Here is a 13,097-nt window from a genome sequence, read left to right as displayed (position 1 = left end):
ATTGTTCTATATTTTACAGGAAACCAAAACTCAAAAGAGTTAAGTAACTTGGCCAAGATCAATAATTGGCAGAGCTTAAACCTGGATCTGGGTCTGTCTTCATCCAAAATTTAATGCATTCAACCAACCACTTTTTATTGAATGTGGAGGTGTGCATAGATTGGATGTGGAGGTGTTACGGAAGGGGAAGCAGGAAAGTAAGGCAGGAAATATCCAGCTGGTTTTGTTTTTCAGTGACTTCCACTGTCACCGTCCTACTACCACTCTACTCTGCCCGTCCATGGGCGGTTTCAGGTGAATTGAATCAGACACGTGTAGCAGCCCTAGAGAACCAAATGAAGGTCTTATTGTATTAGTCATTTTCCTGTCATCTTGAATTAGTGTCATATTAGCTTAATGCAATACTAACATGATACAGAAATGTTAGCATATTACAGACTACTCAGTGTGTCAAGTAAAAACTTTATCATATTACTGTGCCACTGATATTTCACAGAAGAGGTAGAAAGGAGAATGTACTCACAAAACAACCAGTTCATACCAAATGGAAGCAAAACTCCAACACTGAACCTTGAATTAGAGAAAAGAGTGAGAAAATGTGTTGGGATATCTGACTCCAATACCTTTACTCACCTATATATGAAGAGGGAAATTAACTTAAGTGTCTCCCAATATTCCAACAAAGAGGATGTATTCTTTATATATTGCTGCTTTGATTCTTATTTATAACCTCCAAAGTTGGATCGTTAGTTCTCACGTGATTCTAAATCTGTCTGTTACTTGGGAACTGGCCAGGGTTCTGTTCATGGGGATGATGTCTTACTGTATTAGGAGAGATGCAACAGCAAACTCTCAGCGTTGTCAAATAACCTGTGTTTTGTACTCAAAGTTATGCATATATGCAAATATCTTTTGTGGAGGAAAACTCTTAAACTACAATTTTTTTTTAAAAGGTGAGCCCAACTAATCAGCCACCTCTATGTAAAACAAAGATCAGGAAATCCCCGAGTGGAATGAAATGGGGTAACTGGGTAGAAGAGCTGGGTTCCATCCAACTGTGTCTTTGACTTGCTAAGGGAACTTAATCACATCTGCCTCCAATTCCCTACTCAGGTAATGAGAATAACTATATCTGTGTTATATGCCGATAATATTTTGGTATTGGTGAAATGCTGCATTGAACAAAATTTTAAAAAGAAACTATATATGCATCTGTGTAGTCATGAACTCAATGGGTCTCCTTTGACAACAAGAGTAAGTGCATTTCTGTAAGAACTTTCTTGTTTCAAGGTTTGAACTTTGGTCTTGTCTACCTCTACATCGAGACATAGAGACTTCATTGAGTAGCTCCTGGTGGATTTATCTAATCTATGGTTAAAAGATATACATATATTTCAACAATTTTGGACAAGAGAGCAAGCCAATTTCTTAAAGTCTTAGTGTCTAAGTTTTCACATCTAAACCACAAAGAAACGTTGAACTTAAGGCAGTACAGTTCAACCATAAATGTACAACTCCTCTTAATTAAAAATCTATTAGCAAATTTCCTGATAGGCTGATGGTATTTACAAATATAAACTAATAGCTACTTATTAGAATGTTTATTCTAAGCCCTTAAAATGAGTTTTTCCTTGTAGTGTGATAATTGTTCAGATTGCTTCCTGCTGATTTAATTACTTCAATTAACAAGGATTCTCGGAAACAAATTTCCCTCAGTTTGGGATTTTCTCTGTTATTATCACTAGGGCCTAATTTTTTTTTTCGTTGCTTGAGGGCCAAGCTTGTATCTCTGCCACCCACCACCAACTATCAATGTGGTAAAAAGGGAAGTTGGTATGAAGAGGAAGAAAAACATCGAGCTATGCATGTATTTCGCCAGACCCACCCATGGAAACAAAAAAGTGCTGCCTATCACACATCACAAGGCTGAGCCTCTCGGTTCTGAAGTTAGCTGTGTTCAACCATCCACACTAATACCTCTTGCTGCCCTGCTACCCTTGACCATCCTTCAAGGCTTACATCAGTGTCTCCAAGAATAGGAGATACTACCCCACAAGGAGCATTGGATGATGTAGCAGGATTCAAGGAGCTTCCGGTACAACAGGAAAGCACTTTTATTTTGTGCTTTGTTTTATTTTGAGCCACACCCGGCAGTGCTTGGAGCTTACTCCTGCTTCTGTACAAGGGGATCTCTCCTGGCTTTGGTGACCATCTGGGGTGCCAGAGATTAAACCCAGGTCTGCTCCTGCAAGTACCCTGCCCGATTCACTATCTCCCTAGCCCCTGGAGGGCACTTCTGTTTGTATACCGAAGGTCAATTTCCAGGAAAGTAGGGAAAGGCTGAGTAATTGTTTTTACTGAAAAGGCCAAATAAGTTGTCAGATGAAGAATCAAGGTCAGTGAGAGCACCAGACTCAGCAAATCGTGATTTAAGTGTAGAAATTTTCTATTTGTTTTTTTTTGGGGGGGGGGCGCTTGTTATTGTTGTTGTTGTTGTTGTTGTTTTAGGGCTACACCTGGCAATGCTCAGTGGCAGGAATTACTCCTGGAGGTGCTCAGGGGAACATTTGGGTTGCTGGGGATCAAACACAGGTTGGCCACATGCAAGGCAAGCGCCCTACTCGCTCTACTATTTCTCCAACCCCTGTGAGTGTGGAAATTTTAAAGCTGTAAGTGTGCTATATCGCTCTCTCAATGGTTGGACTCAAACACCTTCCCCCACAGGCTGCAGAGAGAGCCCAACAGTCCAGAGCACATGCTTTGCATGCAGGAAGCCCAGGTTGGATCCCAGCATCACATGGTCCCTCAAGCTCTGCTGGATGTGGTTCTGGAGCACAGAGCGAAGAGAAACCCCCAAGCACCATCAGGTATGGCCCCAATTTGTCCCCTAAAAAAAAAAATACCTGGGATCATTTCAAAGACTGATGACCATTGTGAAATCAACCTGGAGAAGGCCTTGGAGGACTGGCCCTGCGTGGGAGCTGCTGCAGACACCCTCTATATTTATGTCCGAGTGGTGAATTTAAAGAGGAAACAAATGGAAGAGGGACTGGCAAGGCTGATATGGCTGAGGCAGGATAGCGCTTGCTCCTTCCAGAACTGGAACCAGCCCTAGGGTCTTGGTTTGAGCCTAGAGACAGGGCTTGGTCATCAGATCAGACAGTTGTTAAAAGAGACCAGAGCATGGAAGGTGTAAAAAGCCGAGGATGCCCTAGAATCTCTGGCTCTGAGGAGAGCAGGCTGTCAGCAGAGAGAGCTAAGTGAGGAGGGACACTCCCCGGGGTGCATATTCCACATCACTCTGGCCGCTAGGAAGAGGAGAGTCATCCGGAGTCGCAAGTGGAAGTCGTGAGAGATCCATTAACCTCACAAGTTCACTCAGGAAGCTGAGGACCAATTCACTACACAATTATCACAGATTTTATGACAACTCCCCCCACCCACCCAAAATTGGCGGGGGGGAGGGGTGAAGGGTGGGGTGACCATATGTGAAGGGTTTTTTTAATAATTTCCCTATTACTGAAAACACTGAGTGGGAAATTTTGCGGTGGCAATAATTACCCAGTGAAATACGGTAAGAAAGATGAAGATATAGTTGCGAGCAACGTGGAATGGTGAGGAATGCAGAGGGCTTGAATGTGGATTCAGGGAGTGATAAAAAGAAGAACTCAACCTACTTTGGGCTTGAGCCCCTTGGAGGAGCAAGGAATGAGTGACTAAGACCTTGAACATCCGGGAACAGGTCAATGACTGAACTTTCCCATCGACTGAAGTGGGTGGCTCTGTCCTAGCATGCGTTCCAATTTGTAAAAAGTATTGGTTTGGGTGACTTCTCTGAAACCCACAATTCTGTTAAAAAAAAAAAAAAAAGAAGACAAATGTCAAATGTTTATGTATTCACTTTACAGATTAAGACAACTGTTGCTCAGAGGAAGTAACGTGGCTAGTTAACATCACCTAGGAAGAAGCCATAAAGAGCTTTCTAAAGGGGGAGCAAATAGCACTTTGAACAAGTGAATTTTCACTGTTGGACTATCTCCTGCTGGATCCTGCATCTTTGGATCCAACCCACTAACTGCCACTAGGAAGCTCCTACACCCACCCACCCACTCAGCCCCTCGCCAACTCACCTGAACAGCCATTGTGACAATGATTAGTGAGGGGTGCAGTATCACACACCTCACACACACATTAATTAATGATTATTATTAACAGTTAATTTTCTTTCGTCTGTACCAGTGTGGACACAAAGAACATACACACTCACATACACATACCCATTCAAAATTTTTAAAATATATATATTTTTAAATATAAATATATATCTATATATAAAAAACCTCCTCCAACTGCCCCTTCCCTGGATAGATTCATTTGTTCATGTAGCTCTGCCAGGTACTTGCTGGGTGCTGAGGAGAGAGAAAGGAAACTTGTACCGCGCCTCAGTGAAGTTTCAGCCAGGTAAGAAGCTCGTGATCCCTACTCTATCTAGAGAAATTTTTAGGAAGATTTCCCAAACCTGCTCTTATGCAGAATCTCCAACATGTAACATGAATTCCTTCCTGCTGGTGATAGACAAATATCAGGATTCTGAATATATAAACACACCACACAGAAGAGGATTCTGGAACCTCGGGCAAAATATTATAATATTTTCATGCGCTGCCCAAATTCCAAGCATTAGATTTGATGAACAGCTTTATTGAATTTTGTGGATAAATATTTAAAGCCTTCAAGGGCGCTTGTGTAAATCACACCTAGACAGACGCATTTGCTCACAGCGCCATCTGCTGCTTTATGTTGGTATCGTACAGGGAAATGAACAGAGCGCCGCTTAAGCCAAGCCTCGAAGGTGAAGTCCAGCCGGATTTCCTCGAGCTACTCTGGCTGGCCCCACAGCCAGGTCCTCTTCCTACCAACCCCCTAGGCACCAATTCGCAAAAGATTCAGGGTGTCCGAGAGTAAAAACTCTCAAAAGTAACATAAGATAAAGGAAGCAGCAGAAAGGATGGCGTATGGGAAAAAAGATAGAAAAATAATTCTTTGTTTCCAGAAGAATTTTGGAAACATAGTGCCCTCCAGAGGTGGTAATGCCCTTCCCCCAGGTCCTGGTAGAAGTGTGGCCTGAACTATCGAGAGCAGGTGGAGGGAGAGAGTTCCCAAAGCCTCCAAGTAGAATCGCCCAGGGTCCTTTGTTCCATTGCTTCCCTGACCATAGAAAGGCAAATCACACTGTTTCTTGTCAATTACGTGCCCAACATGCCTTGGGAAGTGTCCGTGCCCTCTTGTGTGTGTGTGTGTGTGTCTGTGTATGTGTGTGTGTGTGCGCGCGCGAGTGTGTTTGTGTGTGACACACAGGCATCGTCAATCCCAGAAATAGCAAACAACTTGCTCACATTCTTTTTCCAGTGCACACACACAACACTTGCATGTAGAAGACCAAAGTAGTAGTCATAATGAGAAGTAATTTTTTAAATTTCCTTCTATATTTTTCTTTATTTTATAAATATTCTCCAATGAAGATGTATCACTTTGCTAAGAAAACAGTCTTCGGGGGAAATTGTAACCCAACAATAAATTCTTCCACTGGCTTTCAGTGGGAAGCATGCCACTGGGGTCTGGAGCTGGGGGATAGGAAGGGAAGGGACTACAGCCCTGGCGGAAGGAAGTGTTCAACCCAGAGGAGGAGGGGAGCTGAGAGGTAGTAAATTGTTATGCATGAAACGCTATCAGCTACAGTACTGTAAACCGCAAGTGCCAAAACTCATAGAGACAGACTGGAGGATGGGAAGCAAAAGAGGAACAAAGGACCCTGGAAGGTTTTACCCCCTCCCCCACACCCTCTTGAGTGGGAGGTGGGGGACAGTGAAGGGAAACGGACATTGCCAAAGGGTTTGGCGTTGAAACACGGTATGCCTGAAATCCAGCCATGAATGAGTTTGTAATTCATAGTGACTAAATAAAATTAAATTTTAAGAAGAGTAAATTCTTCCTCCCTTCAACTATATTAAAAGTTCATTTTCTCTGCTTTTCTTTCCAGGGTAAGTAGATTAAGGTAATTACTATTAGTGCTGATGATAACAATTTACAGCTGAGCATTTACTACTGCAGATAGTGTGTGAAAAGCACCTGGTCCAATGTCTGGCATGTAGTAAAAGCTGAGTTAATGTGAGCTATTGTGATCATTATTAGTACAATTAGTGTTAGCCTTCCTTGAAATATACAGAATACAAAATTCACAATTTTAATGCAGAAATTTGAAACATAAAGAGTATTTCATGATACAAGAAAGAAAATGTCAAGATAAATCAGACAAGAAGTGATGCCAAACTCCAACTGGAGACGGATTCCTCTGGTTTCCTCCAGAGAAAGAAAGATTCACTCAATCTAGCTCAACCAGGGGATGTTCTCAGTTCCCTCTTGGGACCCAAAGACTAGAACAAAATCACCGTGAGGCCTTATCAGAACAGGAAATGTACAATCATAAGAATGTAAGCTTTTCTCTCGGCCTCCTCTTCCCTTTATTTTCTGGGGGGGTGGCTTTTTGGGTCACACCCCAAAATGCGCAGGGTTCACTACTGGTACTGTACTCAGGAATCACTCCTGGGTGCCCAGGGGGACTATATGGGATGCCAGAAATAGAACCTGGCTCAGTCTCATGCAAGTAAAACGACCTACCTGCTGAACTATCTCCAGCTCCCTCCTCTTCCCTTTTTTACCCAATACAGGATGGAAGGAAGTACCCTTACTACACTCTGACCTTGGGGGCATCCACTCCGAGATGCCCCTCCAACGCTTCTCATCCCTTATGCACAATCACTGCTCTCAGCTCAGCTTCTAGAAGTCTCCCTTCAGTCAAATTCCTGAATTCAGAACTGGATGGAGTTGGTATCCTAGACCAACCAGTGAATGTATTTATTACCCAGAATTAGGTTTTTTAGGAGTAGAATCAACTCAGGAAGAAGAATTGGATCACCTGTTACAAAAGTCACTGCCAACATGCAGTTGGGACTTTCTCTAGGGAAGGCTATAAGCAGAGGCAGAATTGACATTTCTAGAATAGTATTTCTGTGTTTCCCTTTGCTCTGCAAATTGTCTTTCCTATCTAACCTCGTAAACCTAGCCTATGAGGTCTGATACTTCAATAGGAAAGAAGGGAAAGTCTTTTAGCACAGAGTGGTTTCCCAGGAAGTATATTCTAAGACATAGGAGTCAGTCGGGAAGCACTCTCGGGACAAACACCAGACACAGAAAAGGAAGAAGCAACTTTGGAAGCTGGAGAGATCAAGCTGTGACGAGATCTCAGCAGAAATTGGTGGTGATTCCTAAACATGGATGCTCACGGCAAAGCTGGCCCTACTTGAAGAAAGAGTCCACCCCCCTGTACAAGTTGACCCCTTCAAAATGCAACTTACATAAAAGCACCCTAGATCTCCAAGATTTTTCTCTCCCCCTCTGTGTGCGTTTGTCACTCCTAAGGCTCCAACATGCATTTGTCACTACCAAAGCCTCCGAGGCCTCTTCCTGTTTATTTAGTCTGATTAGCACAATATTGCCAATAGACTGGGCCGATGTGATAGCTGGTATAATGTTCAAACTGCCCAGCTCTATTCAGAGTGTGTTGTGAAAGAAGGCAGAGAAGTAACAGAGGCCTGGGGCAGTACTGCAAATGAACACTATTGACTATTTCATGTGAATGCAGACCGTTTCTAATCTTCTTTTCTGGCAGGGAATGGAAAGGACACCTTTGTCAGATCAATGATCACAAACTATGTGCCTGTATGCATTAACTGTGTCTTTTATTTTCTGTATGCTGGTGTTTGGACCCGAGAGGCCCTGCTGATTCTGGAAGCACTGCCCTTCCCAGGCATAGCTGCTTCCCAGAAATAGCAAACAATTTGCCCAAATACTTTTCTAATACAAACCAACCAATCCCACCCCTCTAATCTCAACCATCTCTACAAACCAGCCAATCCCATCCCTCTAATCTCAACCATCTCTACAAACCAACCAATCCCATCCCTCTAATGTCAACCATCTCCTTTACAGAGCTCACACACTCTGGGACACAGGCTTCCTGCTCTCCTCCCTACAGAGCCAGGCACCAGAACACAGGCCCTGGTCTCAATGCTGCAGATGAATCAAACTAGCCAACCTTCCGTCAACCCTCACCTGTTCGTTCCCTGGGAAACCACCATGTAGACTCTTGCCTATATCCCCCACCCCTACTCTCCTGGTCTACTCTGGTGCTTCTCCAATGGCCCTCATTGTGGTGGGGCCTGCCCCTTGTCTTAGAAACTATGAATAATAAGGCATCTTTCTAATATAATAATCTCCTGGTCTATTGACCTTCCTCACTAGTAGGAAAAAAAGCCATATTATAGAACCCAATCCTTGCTAACGTGCTTTCCACGGAACCCACAGATGACAAGGCAGCTGTGACTGGAGCTACTGCTTAGTTGAGGTTGCAATAGTTCATTGTCATGTTCCAGAAATCAAGTTTATTTTTTGCAGAGGCCAGACTAATGATATAATAAGGAGTATCAACTATTCATCGATTTTTGCCTTTGGAATAGCACTGATTTCTGCTGTTCTCCCTTAAAATGAGATATTCTCTTTATTCAACTGTCTTTGCCAGGATGGGGAGGAAGAGACAGTTTCAGTCTTCCATTGCCCTCTGCATTATGATAACTTCTTCCCTACAGACCAAGGACTAAGTGCAAAGCATCTCCAAAGGAAGTTTGCCTATCCCGATACATTCGAAAACTTGATCAAGGCAACAACATAGATCTTGGAGATTCTTAGGAATTGTATGTTGGACCATAGCCAGAACTTCAAACCTAGTCTTCTGTGTCCCTACTCTAATAATGGGGTTAGGAGAACATATTGACCTCTCAGTGTTAATGTTTATAAAGATCTGTGCTCAAGAGTCAAATATTCAAGCATTTTCTTTCCCAACCCCCTACCCCACCCTCACTGTAATCAAATCAATGGTTACAAATATTTTGGAAGAATCCTGAAGGAATCATTGATGAAAAGATTTGCTGTTAGTTTTCAGGATCCTTCTGCCCAAAGAACTAATTTCTTGCTGGATTTTAGATTCCAGAACTGGGTTTGATTTTTCAAAACTGGGCAAGAGATCATGCCTTTCTATTGACAGTGATTTTTGTCAGCCTCCTAATACCTGTCCTTGATTTCTTTTGATTCTACAGCACTAAGAATGCTCCGATGGCCTATTTTTCTCTTATGCCTTAAATAAGTTATTTTCCATGAAACATCCTCTGAACTCTCTGCACATAAGCTTTTTCTGGTTGTTCCTCTGGTCTTTTGTTCCTACCAATTATTGTGTCTACAACCTGGCTTCTATTTTTCCAGAGGGTCCACTTCCCCATTGCTCTTCCATGAACCCCATCCTGGCAGGACATCTTTTGCATTTAGCCCTGGCCTGTGAGAAGCCACCTCTCACCTGTAAGAGATGCTAGTGGCCCTCTGACCAGGACGCTTCTTATTTCCCTACTAAACAGAATGTCTTCCCAACCTTTCCAAAGCACACTCTCAGCCTGTAGCTTTTTCTCTATCCCTACTCTGAGCCCTCCAGAACTATTTTCAGCACCTTTCCCGACAATCCCAGCATTTCCCCTTCACTAAGATGGGTCATTTCTTTTTCATGGATGTAAATGTGTCCTCTTAGTAGCAGGTTTGCATCCCCTCCTGGGTTCCTGCATCACCCCCACTCACTTCACAACATACATTCAATTTCCTAATTTTAAATACTTCAAGGTATTTCTGTGTCGATAGTTAATCAGTTATCAATAGAAAATCTGACTAATTTACTGGACAATATTTTCACAGAGGATTATTTCTCCAGTTAAAAATATCTGCTGTTGTGAGCTGAAAGTAGACTATAGACCGAACATGATGGCCACTCAATACCTATATTGCAAACCACAACACCCAAAAGGAGAGAGAGAGCAAAAGGGAATGCCCTGCCACAGAGGCCGGGTGGGGTGGGGGGGATGGAGTGGGGTAGGGGGAGGAATACTGGGATCATTAGTGGTGGAGAGTGGGCACTGGTGGAGGGATGGGTACTCAATCATTGTATGACTGAAATGTAAGCATGAAAGTTTGTAAGTCTGTAGCTGTACCCCACGGTGATTCATTAAAAAATAAAAAATAAAAATGCTGTGGGGCAGGAGCAATAGTACACCAGATAGAGCATTTGCCTTGCACGCAACCTACCTAGGTTTGATCCCCAGCATTGCCCTCCCCCCCGCAACAGCGCCAGGAGTACTTCCTGAGTGCAGATCCAGGAGGAACCCCTGAGTATCACTGGGTGTGACCAAAAAAGCCAAAATAAAAAATCTGCCATGACCCATGTTCCACCTCCATCACCACGTGAGCTCATTACCAGCCCTGCTCCAGAATCTCATAATTAAATCTTGAAAGAAATCAACTAGTCACAAACATTTCTCAGATACACTGATGTCCAACAGCTACCACCCTGCCTGTGGCCACACTCTACTACCTCATGACTGCCAAAACTTTCAGATACGTAGGATTTTTTGGCTGAAAAGTTCAGGCCTTCTCAGAGTCCAGGTGTGGGGGGGACCTCCTCCCACCTTCCCATACTTTCGAAAGTCCGGGCAGCTACAGCCATGGTCCATCAGCACACCATGTAAGCTCACTGCCCAGTTAGATGTTCTGGATTTTCTGGAGTAACATCTCCATACTCTATAATAGCCATCATTCCGGTAGGAGCATGCCAGGTGAGATGGGCACATAGTGGAGGAGCAAACTAAGTTCAACCAACAAAGCCATTGACACAGAAGACTCAACTAGAAATGGCAGCTTAGGAAACCCTCAAACCAGGACTTAATATCCCCCTGGTAAAATACAACAATTTTCACAAATTTTCTCTTACTAGAGTAGTTTTTGATCATTCCACTAGCCATTTTATGGTAGCAATTAATAGGAAATAAATTATTTGGGGCCTGCAGTAGGGGCAGGTTTACAAGGTGGTTGAGAAAATGGAGACAACGGTGAAGGGAAGGCCACAGAGGTGGTGGTATTGCTACTGGAGCATTGAGTACCTTTAACAAATGCATCGTGAAGAACTTTGTAAACCATGGTGTTTAAATAAAGAAAACAAAAATCTGCTGTGTATGCAGTGAAAGGTAAGCTTCTTTACATACTGTGAGATGTCGTCCTTTGAAAACAGAATCAAGTATTCTTGCCTCCAGTTGAGAGACATTTAAACTTATTTAAAAAATAATCACTTGGAAATGTCTCTCTTTAATTATAGTTGTGCTCATACATCTGCTTTAATCATAAGCATTCTCCTCAAAGAGTGAAAACATCTGAAAAATTAATTACCAAAGTCATCCCGACATCACTATGACCCCATAAACTGTCCCGTATCTTCTACGTCCTATCACTGTTGTGATGTTTTCCTTCCTACCATTAAATCTTCAACTACAGAAATTATTAGTCTCTGCCTAATTCAATAACTCTATTTTAAAATGAAGACGAGATCTTGCTGACAGAGAAAGGGCCCAGTGCCACATTTCCAAAGGAATATGGTACCATTGAAGCTTCCCAGGTAGACGTCTCTGGGGTGAGAACTCTGGGGTCTTCTCTGAGTGGGACTAGCAGAGTCCCCTTTCTGCCTGAAGGCACATCCCCAGTTTCCCACAGAGAAACCACCCAGTGACACATCTAATCTCAAACAGAAAGAAGAGCAGCTGCACTCCCTGGTAGAACCAGTCTACAGGTTGGAAATTCTCCGGTATTCTTGAGTGAGGATGGTTGACACGTAAGCACACGCCTTCATACACACTTTGCCCACCATCACAGGAAAACCCAGCATCCCCAATCCACAATCTCCATTCTGTCAGCAGAGAAACTGCCCAGAGTGACTTTTTCAAAAGAGTATGATACTGCTGAGATAAGGCATTTGCCTTGCATGTGCCTGGCCCTGGTTCTATCCTTAGCATTCTATATGGTCCCCCAAGCACTACTGTGCCTGACCCTGGTTCTATCCTTAGCATCCTATATGGTCCCTGGAGCACTACCAGGAGAAATTCCTGAGCGCAAAGCCAGAAGTGACCCCTGAACATCACCAGAGTTGAAATTGAAAGCAGGGGACCTCAAAACCACTGGGGTCCCTGATATAAAGATAACCAGTCTGAAAGAGGAGAGAGGCATGTCCCAGCAATATTTCACTCCTGCCTTTGTAAAGTGTCCATCACTAGTAACCTAACTAGTATCTTCACCTGTCACTGTCACTGTCATCCCGTTGCTCATCGATTTGTTCGAGTGGGCACCAGTAACGTCTCTCATTGAGAGACTTATTGTTACTGTTTTTTGGCATATCCAATACACACAGGTAGCTTGCCAGGCTCTGCCGTGCGGGCTCCATACTCTCGGTAGCTTGCCGGGCTTCATAAGGTCAGGAAAAAAGTAACAACAAATTATATCTATTCCCTTCATTGATCAAGAGGAAAGATGGAAGGTGCCTTTCTAAATTTTTTTTTTTACTTTGGAATTTGCTAAATAAGACCAAAGGAACTACCTACCAATTTTCAGGAGTTCATTCCTTTATATTTGCTTTTGACCTCCATCCATAGCCTGCTGCCACCTCGGAAGCTGCATAATTTAAAAATTAAGGTGTTAGAGCATTGTATGACTGAAACCCAATCATGAACAGCTTTGTAACTCTATCTCATGCTGACTCAACTTTTTAAAAAATTTATCTAAGAATAAAATGACATTTTAAAAAAATCAAGCAGAGGCTGGAGCAATAGCACAGCAATAGCACCCTTGCACAGGGCCGACCCGGGTTTGATTTCCAGCCTCCCATATGGTCCCCCAAGCACCACCAGGAGTAATTCCTGAGTGCATGAACCAGGAGTAACTCCTGTGCATTACCAGTTGTGACCCAAAAAGCACACACACACACAAAAATTAAGCAGTAAATAGTACAAGGGTTAAAGCAGGTATGCATACCTCAGTTCAATCCCTAGCACCCCACGGTCCCCCAAGCTTTGCCAGATTCAGCCCTGAGGCTTGTAACTCTGTCCACCAGTGGTGGTGGCTCT

This window comes from Sorex araneus, chromosome 8 (genome assembly GCF_027595985.1).
Source record: "Sorex araneus isolate mSorAra2 chromosome 8, mSorAra2.pri, whole genome shotgun sequence".
Taxonomy (NCBI): Eukaryota; Metazoa; Chordata; class Mammalia; order Eulipotyphla; family Soricidae; genus Sorex; species Sorex araneus.
Note: the sequence above shows the minus strand (reverse complement) of the source record.